Source organism: Bidens hawaiensis, unplaced genomic scaffold (genome assembly GCF_021521415.1).
Source record: "Bidens hawaiensis isolate Kalapana, Puna unplaced genomic scaffold, B.hawaiensis_p1.1 tig00017857_1, whole genome shotgun sequence".
Lineage (NCBI taxonomy): Eukaryota > Viridiplantae > Streptophyta > Magnoliopsida > Asterales > Asteraceae > Bidens > Bidens hawaiensis.
Genome location: NW_027492694.1, coordinates 65,898 through 78,745, shown reverse-complemented (window position 1 = coordinate 78,745; position 12,848 = coordinate 65,898).

Genomic DNA, 12,848 nt, shown 5'->3' with positions numbered 1-12,848 from the left:
AGCTCAAGCTGCCCTCCAGGAAGCTCTGGTCACCAAGGAATGGCTTCTACGAGAAGCGTTGTCGCAGGTATGCGTAGTTCCGTAATTTCTTTACGCTTTTCTTTATACTTAGAAAAGTTTTTGATACATATATTTTTATTTTTTGTAGGTTGTGCATCGGATCTTCACGAACACATCTTATGACGATGCCATGAGCGCAGCCCTCAACGCTTCTCATGAGGATGGGGAAAAGGCTGGTTTCCTGCTTGGTCTGGGGTTTGTTGAGAACGGCATCCCGCCTTCCAACTTTCCTCTATATGACGTGGACACTGAAGCTGCTTACGACCAAGCAGTGAACTAGTATACTGCCTTCCCGCATCCGGTGGTGGAGAAGGTGAATGAGATTGCTGCTGCTGATGATGGGCTAACTATTCTCAAGGCTTTCCTTGAACTGCCACAGCCAACTGATGGTGCGGGTTCAAGTGGGTTTGGAGGGAGTGGTCCTGAAGTTTGAACCTTGAGATCCCTTCCCACCATTAGGATAGATTTATATATTTGTAGGCGGGTAGATACCCAGCCATTCTTGTAATGTTTGAATTTTTATGGAATATAAATGTTTTGTTAGTGCCTTGCCTTGTAAACCTTATATGTTGTGCTCATACATATTTTAGTTTAACTTAGCAATTTTCTAAATGTTTAGGATAAGTTAACCTGTCAACGTGGTAGATAATAAGTTCAAGTTTTGCTTCCTCTATCATGATTGTGCGGGTAAGACCGTCACTTTCACTTAGTAGGATGGCAAAACTTTACCTATATCTGACCTGCGTGAAGGTTTTCCTCATCTTTTCCTTAGAAATTTTTACCGTTTTTATGTTTATGCGGGTTTTGCCGCCTTCCACACGCAACGACTTACTTCTTTCCACACTTATTTATGCGGTGAATACCGGCATATCAGTCTGGAAAGTTCATAAGTATAAAGGTAAGGTTATCAACACAATGTGATAAAGGAGAATCATTTCCATTAGAAGTGGCTCTAGGCCTTTTCTTTACAAGTTTGGAATTGATCTACATGTAACATTTGCGTAATTGAGCTCCATTCCATGTTCTTGGGATGGGGGTGCCATCGAGCCTTTCGAGCCGGTATGCGCCCTTTCCCCAAACTTCTTTGATAATATATGGCCCTTCCCAGACCGGGGCCAGCTTTCCTGGGCGTTCTTGGTTCGAAGCCTCGTTGTTATGCAGTATGTAGTCTCCGACATTGAAGTTGCAGAGTTTTACCCGCGTGTTGTAGTACTTTTGCATTTGTCGCTTGTAGTTCTCTTCACGCGCTGCGGCTAAGTCTCTGCGTTCTTCGGTTAGCATAAGGTCTAACCGTCTTTCCGCATCATTGTCTTCTGGTTGAGTCAAGACCCTTGGTGAGGGTAGACCAATTTCGACCGGGACCATGGCTTCAGTGCCGTAGGTGAGGCTGAACGGGGTTTCTCCAGTACTTGCCTTTTTTAGCGTTCTGTTTGCCCAAAGGACGTGTGGAACTTCGTCCACCCAGCCGGATCTATGTTCCAAGAGTCTTTTCTTTATGCCGTCGACGATGCTCTTATTTGCTCTTTCCACCTCACCATTACCCTGCAGGTGTGCCACTGAGGTAAATGTGTGGGTGATTTGAAGTTCTTCAAGCCACTTTTGTAGCTTCTTGTCAGCAAAGTTGGTGCCGTTATCACTCACCAAATTCTATGAAAGTCCAAAACGACAAATAATAAATTCCCAAATAAATTTTTTGATATGTTTTGCGGTTGTTTGGGCTAAGGGTTTTGCTTCTATCCACTTGGTAAAGTAATCGATAGCTACCACTAGGAACTGAACGTTCCCTGCTGCTGTGGGAAATGGGCCCGTCACATCGATGACCCACTTCTGAAATGGCCATGAAGAAGTTACTGGAACGAGTTCATTTTTCGGGCGATGCGTGTTGGGTGCGTAGAGCTGACAGGACCTACATTTTCCGATGTATGCCAGCGCATCCGTATGCATCCCCGGCCAAAAGTATCCCGCGTTGTTTAGCTTAGCTACAACAGCGCGTGGGCCTGCGTGTACTCCACAGATGCCTTCGTGTACTTCCCTTAGGAGGTAATCAGCATCTTGGTCGTCCACGCATCTTAGGAGTGGGCCAAGAAAATTACGCCTGTAAAGTATGTCATCAACGAGTTGATAGTTCAGTGCTTTACAGCGTATCTTTCTTGCCTGTGCTTTTGACTCTGGTAGTATACTCGCCGCAAGGTAATTTATGATTGGTGTCATCCACGTTTCCGTACCGGTTTGGATGACACAAATTTCCTTGTGCGGGACTGACGGTGCTCCAAGGAGTTCAACGCGGATGTCCTTTCCCAAGTGGGTGAAGGCTAACGATGCAAGCTTGCTTAACGCGTCCGCAGATTTGTTTTCGCTTCGCTTGATGTGCATGACTTTGCAATCGTTGAAATCGCGCATAAGGGTTTTTGCTTGTGCGAGGTACAGGGCCATTGTGTCGTTAACGGCCGTGTACATCCCGTTTATCTGGTTGGCTACTAACATGGAATCCACGTGGGCTTCCAGGTTTTTCACCCCCATCTTCCGCACAATTCTCAACCCGGCCAGGAATGCTTCGTACTCCACTTCGTTATTCGTACTTGGAAAATCCAGCCGAATAGCGTAAGTGTACTCTTGGCCTGCTGAGTTGGTTTGTTTCAACCCTGCGCCTGAACCCTCGTTGTTGGCTGCTCCATCAGTGTAGAGTCGCCAGACATTATCAATGTCCTGTGCTGGAGAGGGTTGAGCCTCTTCCTGGCACTCTTTCTATCGCGAAGCGGGGACTTCTGCAATAAAGTCGGCCAAGACCTGGCCTTTTATGGCTGGTCTTGGCTTGTACTTTATCGCATATTCTCCCAATTCTATTGCCCATTTGGCTAGGCGTCCTGACAACTCTGGTTTGCCTAGAACGTTTGCAAGTTTGAAGTTGGTGAGAATGGTGATTGGGTGACCTTGGAAATACCGTCTTAGCCTGCGTGAAGCCTGTACGAGCGCTAAGACTAATTTTTCCAAAGTAGAGTACCGGGTTTCTACGTCTGTTAAGACGCGACTAACATAGTAGATGGGCATCTGGATGCCTTTTCGTTCTACTAGCAGGACTGCCCCGGTTGCTCTATCTGTGGCGGAGAGGTATATGATTAACTCCTCCCCCGCTTCTGGTGCTGTGAGCGTTGGGAGTTCGATCAAGCGTGACCGGATCTCTTGAAAAGCTGCTTCCGCTTCTGGTGTCCATCGGAAGTGCGTTTTCTTTAAACAATTTCTCAATGTTGACACGAATGGGAACGACCTATCCGCATGATTCGCCAAAAAGCGGTTAAGTGCGACTAGTCGTCCATTCAGTGTCTTAGCTTGTTTGATGGTAGTAGGTGATTCCATTTTGATAATGGCTTCGACCTTTTCAGGGTTCGCTCTGAAGCCATCTTTGGTAACGATGACTCCTAAGAACTTCCCTTTTTCCATTCCAAAAGAACACTTGCTCGGGTTGAGCTTCATGTTTATCTTTTTGAGCGTGTTGAAAGTTTCCAGGATGTCTTTTAACATCGCTTCTGGCTCAAGGCTTTTGATGACTAGGTCATCCATGTAAACTTCCAAGTTCCTCCCAATTTGGGCATGAAACTCTTTGTCCATCAGGCGTTGGTATGTGGACCCGGCATTCTTAAGTCCGAATGGCATCATTTGATAACAAAACGTCCCATCGGGCGTCCGAAATGCGGTTTTGTCCTGATCGTCAACGGCCATGTGGATTTGATGGTATCCCTTATACGCATCAAGGAAGCATTTAAGGCGAAACGGTGCTAACGAATCTACCTTAAGGTCAATTTCGGGTAACGGGTAACAATCTTTGGGGCATGCTTTGTTTAGGTCTTTGAAATCTATGCACATGCGCCATTGTTTGTTAGATTTCGGTACCATGACGGGATTTGCAACCCATGTTTGATATTTACTAACGCGTACGATGCCTGCGTCAAGGAGTTCCTTGACTTGGGTTCTACACGCGTTAGCCTGTTCCGCTCCCATTACTCGACGCTTTTGTATGACCGGCGTAAAAGCCGGGTCACACTTGAGCTTATGCTCTGCCTTACTTCGAGGTACACCAGTCATGTCAGCTGGTGTCCACGCGAAGATGTCAGCGTTTTTCTGCAGTAACCGTTTGAGTAAGGTGCATGTGGGATCGGTGATTGTTGGACCAATGGTAACAGCCTGGTCAGGGTATTTGCCATTGAAGGCCCATTCTTCTGGTTCGGTAATGGTTGGTTTAGCCATATTTGGTTTGGGTTTAGATAAGACAGATGCGATGCATACCTGGAGAATACCGGTGATCATCGCTACACCCTCAGCTGTTGGCCACCCCATCATGCCGTGGACTGAAGACACCACGGCATTGAATCTTGCCATCCCATCTCTCCCGAAGAGAATGTCGTATGTGTGGTGTGGCTTCCTCATTACGACGAAGTCCACGTTTTCTGTGCGGGAGTGTTTCCCGTCTGTGAGAGTGACAGGGAAAGATAGGATACCCAGGGGGGTGTTTGTGCTGCCATCGAACCCTTCCATCGAGGCGTAGACCGTTTCCAGGCGTTCTTTGTCTTCGTCGTCTAGCTTGTCGAAGAACTGCCTGTACATGACCGTTGACGAAGCGCCGTTATCAGCAAGAGTGCGAGAAGTGATGTAGTGCTCCAGCTGGCTTTTGATGACTATAGGGCCATCTTTGTTGGGCCCTCCTGGCACTCGCGGGAAACGCACTTCAGCTTCTTTCCACGCACATGGTTCTGTCATTCGTCGTTTTCTTCCTCTGACGTTGCCATGAACCATGTGGATGCTGATGTCGACGGGCTTTCGTCCGTTGCCCTTGTACCGATTATCATTCCTCCCTCCATTCTTGATTGATGCCACAAGGTGTGTAAGTTTTCCATCTTTGATGAATGTTTCGACAATATCCTTCAAAGATGTACACTCCTCAGTGGTGTGGCCCTTTGTCCCGTGGAAGTCATAGGATTTGCTCTGATCAGCGTTATGGCGCTGTCGGATCATTGGAGCTTTTGGCCATGGGAGTTTCTCGGTGGCAAATATCTTTGTGACGCTTTTGGTGAGTGGCGTCCATCTAGGGTTCCGGTTTGATGGGTGCGTGTTATCCCTTCCGCCTAATAGAGGGCGAGAGCTGGATGAGTTGTCAAAGTTTACCCTTGACTGCCAAATACCAAGCTTCCTCTTTTTATTTTGCCGGGCGGTACGGACGTTGTTTTCTCTGGTCCTCTGCGTGTAGAGGTTTGTACTCTGGGGAAGATTCCTACCTAGTTGCTTCTCCGTTTCGGCAAAGCGCTTGGCTGCCGTCATGATGGCATCCCATGTGGATGGCATGCCGTCTTTACCCGTCAGCGTGCGGATAAGCTCTGGGTATTCGGCGCCTTGGATGAAAGCGGCGCGAACAAGATCTTCACTTATGGTGCCCAAACTCAGCTTCTTTGAGTTGAAGCGAGTGATGAAGTCTAGAAAAGATTCATCCTCCTCTCTAACGCAGTTAAGGATCGTCCACTGCTCTTCAGTATATTTTCTCTGTTGACTGAAGTGTTGGCTGAACTTGTGCTGGAAGTCCGCCCAATCGTAGATGTGGTGGACCGGTAGACGATCAAACCACGCCCTTGCCGCTCCGACCAGCGTCATCTGGAAAATATAACACCACGTGGGTTCCGTCCAGTTGCTGACGGTTGCCCCCGCTATGAATCTGTTCAAGTGATCGTCTGGGTCGGATATGCCATCATAAGTGCCGATGTTGGACATCTGTTTGGCACTCTTCGGGGCGATTGCTTCCGCAATGTCCCTTGCAAACTTCGATGTTCCCGCATTTGCAACAGTTGGCCTGAAAGTTTTGGAGAAGTCACGTGGGTTTCCCCCCGCGTTCCTTGGTTTAAAGGTTTCTCCAAAATTTCTTCTCGGCTGGAAGTCCGTTTCTTTACGCTTCCCTTTCGCCCTATGACGAGGGTTTGCGTCGCTGTCGGACTCCTCCCAATCATCGTCTAAGTACTCACAATCATTGCTCATGTTGAGCTGTTGTCGAGTGCTTCCGAATTCGTCATTAGCCTGTTGGAGTGAACGTAAACGTTCATCCAACTCAGCTTGGAATTCTTTCTGACGTGCTTCTGCCCACGCTTTAACTTGATCAAGTGTTTGGCGGGGGAGCCTCATCTGTTGTTTCTCCAACTGGGTATCAATGAATCCCAGGGGAGGATTGTTTACTGCACTTGCCCCCGCTTGGGTAACCGGGGTAGTGTTCGTAAAAATTGTATACTCGCCGGTGTTCCCCCCAGTAGCTGGGGTTGTGGTTACCGGAGTTTCTTGGTCACTCGCTGGCCTTGGCATCGGAGTAACCTTAACCATCTTTCCAGAGGTTTTGAAAAAACTGAGAAAAAGAATTAGTTCTAGCTTTTATGCACAGATGGCGCCAATGAAGAAACACTAGATGACCCCGGCAGATTAAGGATAATCTTAAGGTTAAGTAGATGTTTCCCACGAGGGTTAGGTCCGGCAAAGATGATTATTCTTATTGACCTGCAAAACAGACACCGTGAGCTCGTTACTGAGAAGGGGGGGGGGGAGGTTCCTCCTTGTGACCACCCTCCGGCGTGAGAATCAGACTAGATTGCTCTGAATATAAGTGTATATTGAAAGAAATAGCTAGAGAGAAGATAAGATAAGATGATGATACCGTTCCAAGGTGTTGGAGTATTTATAGCCGAAGGTAGGTTTCCAAGCAGGTACGGCCAGCTGTATAATATTCCTTTTCCACCAACTACGGGCTATGTACGTGCCACGATGGGAGTTGGTGGGTAGGCAACGGCTGATAGTGACATGGCAGGCTGTATACTATTCCCTTTCCACCAACTACGGGCTATGTACTTGCCACGATGGGAGTTGGTGGGTAGGCAGCGGCTGATAGTGACATTTTGTACTAGAGCGTGCTCCTTCTCGTACTATTGTCGGTGAGCTGTCACCCTGTGATTGGTTCATGGGCTGCTTTGGTCAGATCTTGTCTATTTTGTCCATACCTTGGCAGGTATAGTACAAAAGATCTTCCAGAAGCGTACGGACTGGCTCTTTTGGGCGGGAATATTCCCGCCTTGCTCATTCCTTCTTCAGGTGACATTGCTGAAGTATGAGTTAGTGCCTTATGGGTGTAGCCTTTCCGTTAGTGCGGGTAGCCTTCCTTCTTGGCTTGTACCCATAGCTGCGGGAACAGGCAGGGTACTGTACTAAGGGAGGCTTTCCTGCGGGAACAGCTGGCTTACTGCGTATAAGGTCTTCATCTCTCTGAGCATGGTGGGTCCTGCGGGACTAGTTAGTCTTTGTGCAGACGTACCTCTTCAAGGTGTGTCTTGCGGGTTCAACTGGGCTTTGCGGGGACCTACCTCTTCAAGTCCCCCCAGTCCATTGTTCTTCTCATGAATTGTTAATGAGTGAGGTGAACTTTTGGACTTTAAACAAGGGGTTTTAAAGAGGTTTTTGTTTTTTAAGGTTTTCCGTGGGGATTCTTCCCGCGGTATTCCTAATGTCACTTGCAGAATTCCCGACTTTTCTGCCTGATCTTTGGTTATGATGCGGGTAGGTGTTTAACCTCTTCGCAAGTTGGGAGCGTTGCATTTCACTTGTATAGACTTCACGAGGTTTTAATCTTTAATTATTAAAATAGGCTTTATTATTAATCAGGGAACTTACTCTTTTTTCTTTGTTTGTTTTTATATATATGCAAGGAAAGTTGCTGGAGCCTTTAAGCGCAGTTAAATAAGGCAGTCAATTTTAGAACTAGATGGTCACAACTTAACCATCTGACTCAAAATTGGTTAGGTAATTTTTTAGTTATTTGTAAGGTAATTTTTTTTAATTATATTAAATGATTTTTCCAAGTGCTACAAATCTTGTTTTACGTGTAGGAGCTTCTTCGAGCTCTGAAGTATATACATACAAGTCTCTCAAACATAGAAATCAAATCCGATGACAAGATCGACGTTTGAACAAGAAGTCACTGTTTTGGAGGCTGCATGTTTAGAAATGACTAAAGACATACTTCTTTTACATGATATTACAGCAGAATAAACATTACAGGTGCATTATTTTAATTAATATTTATTTATTTATTTAAACTATACAATGCTAACAAGGTTAGTATTGCTTGTATTTTTTTTATCGGATTCAAGGGTTAATTCATATGTTACCGGAAAACCTTTCATCTTTATTGGTGTTTTTGGTTGGTATTAATCAAACAGAACAACAAGCATCTTTAGGCTCTATTGATGATTTAATCCGTCACTTTGTCAAATGCGAATATTGGCAGGTTCGTATTATTTGACTTGTTGACTTATAAACGGGTCGATCCAAGTAAATGTTAATATATGTTGGACACACCTCTCAAGTCTATTATTGCATATTTGGGAAAGTGGTGTGTCGTATGCCATGAGCTCTAAAATTTCTTTTGTTTATATTTTTCCCAGGTCGAGGGAATTAAAGATGAACAAACAATGCTGATAATGATGGAATTCAAGATGAATAGTTCACCTTTATTTTCGGGTTTATTTTGTATCGATAAACAGTATTTTAGTTAACTTTGACGTATTTGTTAACATATTTGACTTATGATGTCTATAATAAGAAATGAATTGTTTTAATGTATATGTATTTTATTTGGTATTATCAGTATATAATTGTCGTGAAAATTAATAATTTGCAGTTTTTCTTAAAACACCTAAAACTATGACACGCATCAATGCATGTCGTAAATTCACGTCATAACTGTGTGTCGTAATCGCGTGTCATCAGCGCATGTCATGGTGAGGTGGTGTTCGAGCAAATAAAGGAACAGATCGTGCCAAAATCATTGACTACATTTCAAAATATTGCCTACCAATGCTTACATCATGATAGAGAAAAACGACCGACAACAAAAGAAGTTCTGATGCAACTTAAAAAGGCAATGGAATATCAAGTAAGTTTTACGAAAGCTAGTATTGTTCCTTTGAATGCACTTTCATCATAAAATGTTATCTTTGGTAAGTATATATCATATAATTCGTTCATATTTATTTAATTAAAAGGAATAAAAAGTCATGGGTGAGGCTGCTAGGTCTTATATAATTATCTATGCCTGGTTGCTCACACATCTTATATCTTACCTTCTCATTCATTTGTAAACCACTGTTTTTTTCACCATTTTCTACTTGATAAACAGAACATGGCATCAACAATGACCAAGTTTGCACACTTACAAATCCCTCTTGAAGACGTAGTAAAGGCCACCACCAACTTTGATCATGATAACATCATCAGACATAGTGGATTTGCTACCACATATCTAGGAGTACTCTTGCGCTCTGGAAGGTCATTAGAGATTGCTGCACAGAGGTTTGATTCTAAGAGTGAGGAGGCAGACCTTGAGTTCTTCATGGAAATCTCATTGCTTTATGATCTCAAACAAGCGAATCTAATCTTTATTATTGGGTTTTCTGACGAGAAAGATGAAAAGATCATTGCAACCACGTATGAAGCCAAAGGAAGTCTTGAGCGGTATCTAAACAACCCAAACCTCTCGTGGACGCAAAGATTGAAAATATCTGTTGAAGTGGCTCATGCGTTGAGTTACCTTCATTCTTATGAGGGACGTGATTATGCTATTATACACTGTAACATCAATAGCGACACAATTTTATTAGCCGAGAATTGGGAAGCCAAGTTATCGGGTTTTGAAATTTCCATCAAACAATCAGTATACGATAAGGAACAGGTCTACGTTTGTGAACATATTGACACAATGGGGTGTATGGACCCAGCAATTGAAAAGACGGGAGGTGTGACCCACAAGTCGGATATCTACTCATTTGGTGTTGTTTTATATGAAATGTTATGCGGAAGGAAAGCATTTGTTCAAAATGAAGTTAGAAGTTTTCAAGCTATATTGGCCAAATATAATAATGAAAACAAAACATTGCAGGATATAATATATCCTGATCTACAATGGAATCAGATGTCCATGCAATCACTTCTCATGTACTCTAACATAGCATATTCTTGCTTAAGGGAGGATCCAGTAGACCGCCCAAATATGAACTATATTGTTGATGAGCTTCAGAAAGCATGGGAACTTCAGCTCCGGCGTAATAATATTGTAAGATCTTTTTTTGTTTTATTAATAGGTATATTGGTTTTTATTAATCTCAACTATCGTCTTTTGGCCGCTGTCTGTCCCAACTAACGAATTGGCTGCTGACGGTCCCAACTTTTAACGTATTTGTTCCCAACGGTCGCGACTAACAGAATCCTAGCGTCGTTAGTGTAGAATAATGAAAACCCTGTAAGGTGTAATGTATTATTGATCAACTATATATAGATGAGTACAATGAGATAAATACAAGGAAATATAATCAAATACAGTCTCCCAATTATGATAACACTATAATACTAAAACTCTAATAATATTATCTAGAATATTCTCTAACATTCCCCCGCAGTCAGAGCGGTAGGAAATCGGACGCTCAGACTGGAGCGCAAATCTTGTGAAGATGCTTGATCGGCTGTCACGTAGAGCAGAAACTCGATCGGTTTTAGGATCTACGAAGATCATCGGTGTCTTGACCGTGGCCAGATGACGACTAGGTTTGATGATAGGAGCTTCGACTGCAACGGCAGGAGCTAAAACTGAGTCGGCCGAAGCAACGACTTGGCGGCACAATGACGGCATAATAATAAAAAAGTAAATAAAAAATAATAACTACTTTTTTTATGTGCAACGAGAAAAAAATATTAAAAAAAATACAAACAAATATTAAATAAGAATTGCATATATTAGGAGGTTTGTGATTGTGATAGGACTTGAACGAAATGAGCACATGCAGGCAGCTCCAACTAATAAAGGATTCTACTCGTAATTTGAACGAAAAAAAATACGGCTGCAGCGGTGTTGGTTACTTTGGCCCGTAGGCGCGTAAATATGATATAGAACGGCAGCAAGAAAGTAATATATTATGTATGTACAAACGTCCCCGGGGCAGGACGAGAACGAGAAGAAGAAAAAGAAACAGGCCAGAACCTTAAGGCTTTGATACCATGTAGAATAATGAAAACCCCGTAAGGTGTAATGTATTATTGATCAACTATATATAGATGAGTACAATGAGATAAATACAAGGAAACATAATCAAATACAGTCTCCTAATTATGATAATACTATAATACTAAAACTCTAATAATATTATCTAGAATATTCTCTAACAGTTAGATGTAGGTCGCCGGAAAACTCACTTTTTTTCGCGGAAGATACCACCTGAACACCGCCACCGCCATCAATTGACTCACCACCAATCAACCACCACCACTTGAGCACCACCAACTGACTCCGACGATGGGTCTAGGGTTCCGACAACTTCAATAATTGGGATTTTTACTAGTAAAATGTTCCTAAAGGTCTGATACAAAGTTACAAAGATGTTTGGGACGAAAACGTTGAGTTTTCGGGAAAAAAATGAGTTTTCCGGCCAAAAACATTTTTCTTGGAACCTGCAACTAACGGCGTTAAGATTCTGTTAGTCGCGGACCATTGGGAATAAATACGATAAAAGTTTGGACTGTTAGAAACCAATTCGTTAGTTGGGACTAGTAATGACCAAAAGATAACAGTTGAGACCAATAATAACCAATATACCTTATTATTATCCTTTTTTTTCCTCCATTTTTCTTGTATGACAATATTTCTTTTGTTTCTATTGCTTTATTTGATATTGTTCTCAAAGTAGGTCAAACATAGGATGGCAAATGTATCCTAACCGGACGGGAAACCTGAAACATTTAGTGTAGGTGATAGGACGTGAATTTAGATATGAACTTAGTTTAATATATTATATGATCTCAAAAAAATTTAGTAAATAGTATGTTAGAAGTTATTAAAAATTTGAAAAAAATACTAAAGAGCACAGATATGTTAAGAAGTTAGTTGATTGTTTGTAATGGTTACCTTACGAGTATAATATGGGAGAATGGTTTATAATCAAATATGAAGCTCATACTACCAAAACCCAACATAATATGAAGCTGATACTACCATTCATAGTCAAAATGATGGAGTGGGTTGGGTTGGCCATTGGTCGTAATAATAATAATAATAATAATAATAATAATAATAATAATAAGTTGTTAAGTTCATTTTACATATTTACCCAACCTTTAAAAGTCCATTACATATTTTTTCTCTTTAATATATATATATATATATATAGGGGTATGATTAAATGAAAACTTTTTTTAAAAAGAAAACTTAAAAACTAAAAAAAAAACTAGTCGGTAATCTTGTCGGTATACTGCACATGTGTAATAGTGTGCATTGCATATATGCAACTATTATATTGCATAGAATACAACAGTATTGCACATATTTGATACACACTATTGTATATATGCAATATAAGACTAATACACACATCGAATACACATTAGTACGTATGTGTAACATAACATTAATGCACATGTCCACTACATCGACTTTTATTATTATTTTTTATTTTTATTTTTTGCATATAACACAACACTACTACACGTATACAATACACAAATATTGAATATATATATATATATATACACACGCAATCAAACAATATTAAACATAAAAATACATAGTAATACACATATGTAATACAACAGTATTACACAATAATACGTATGTGCATTACAACGTCTTTTTTTCAAGTGAAAACTAACAAATATAAGAATAATGGCAAAAATGAAAATTTGAAAATATTTTTTTCTTTTTAGTTAAAAATAATTCTTTAGTAATTTTT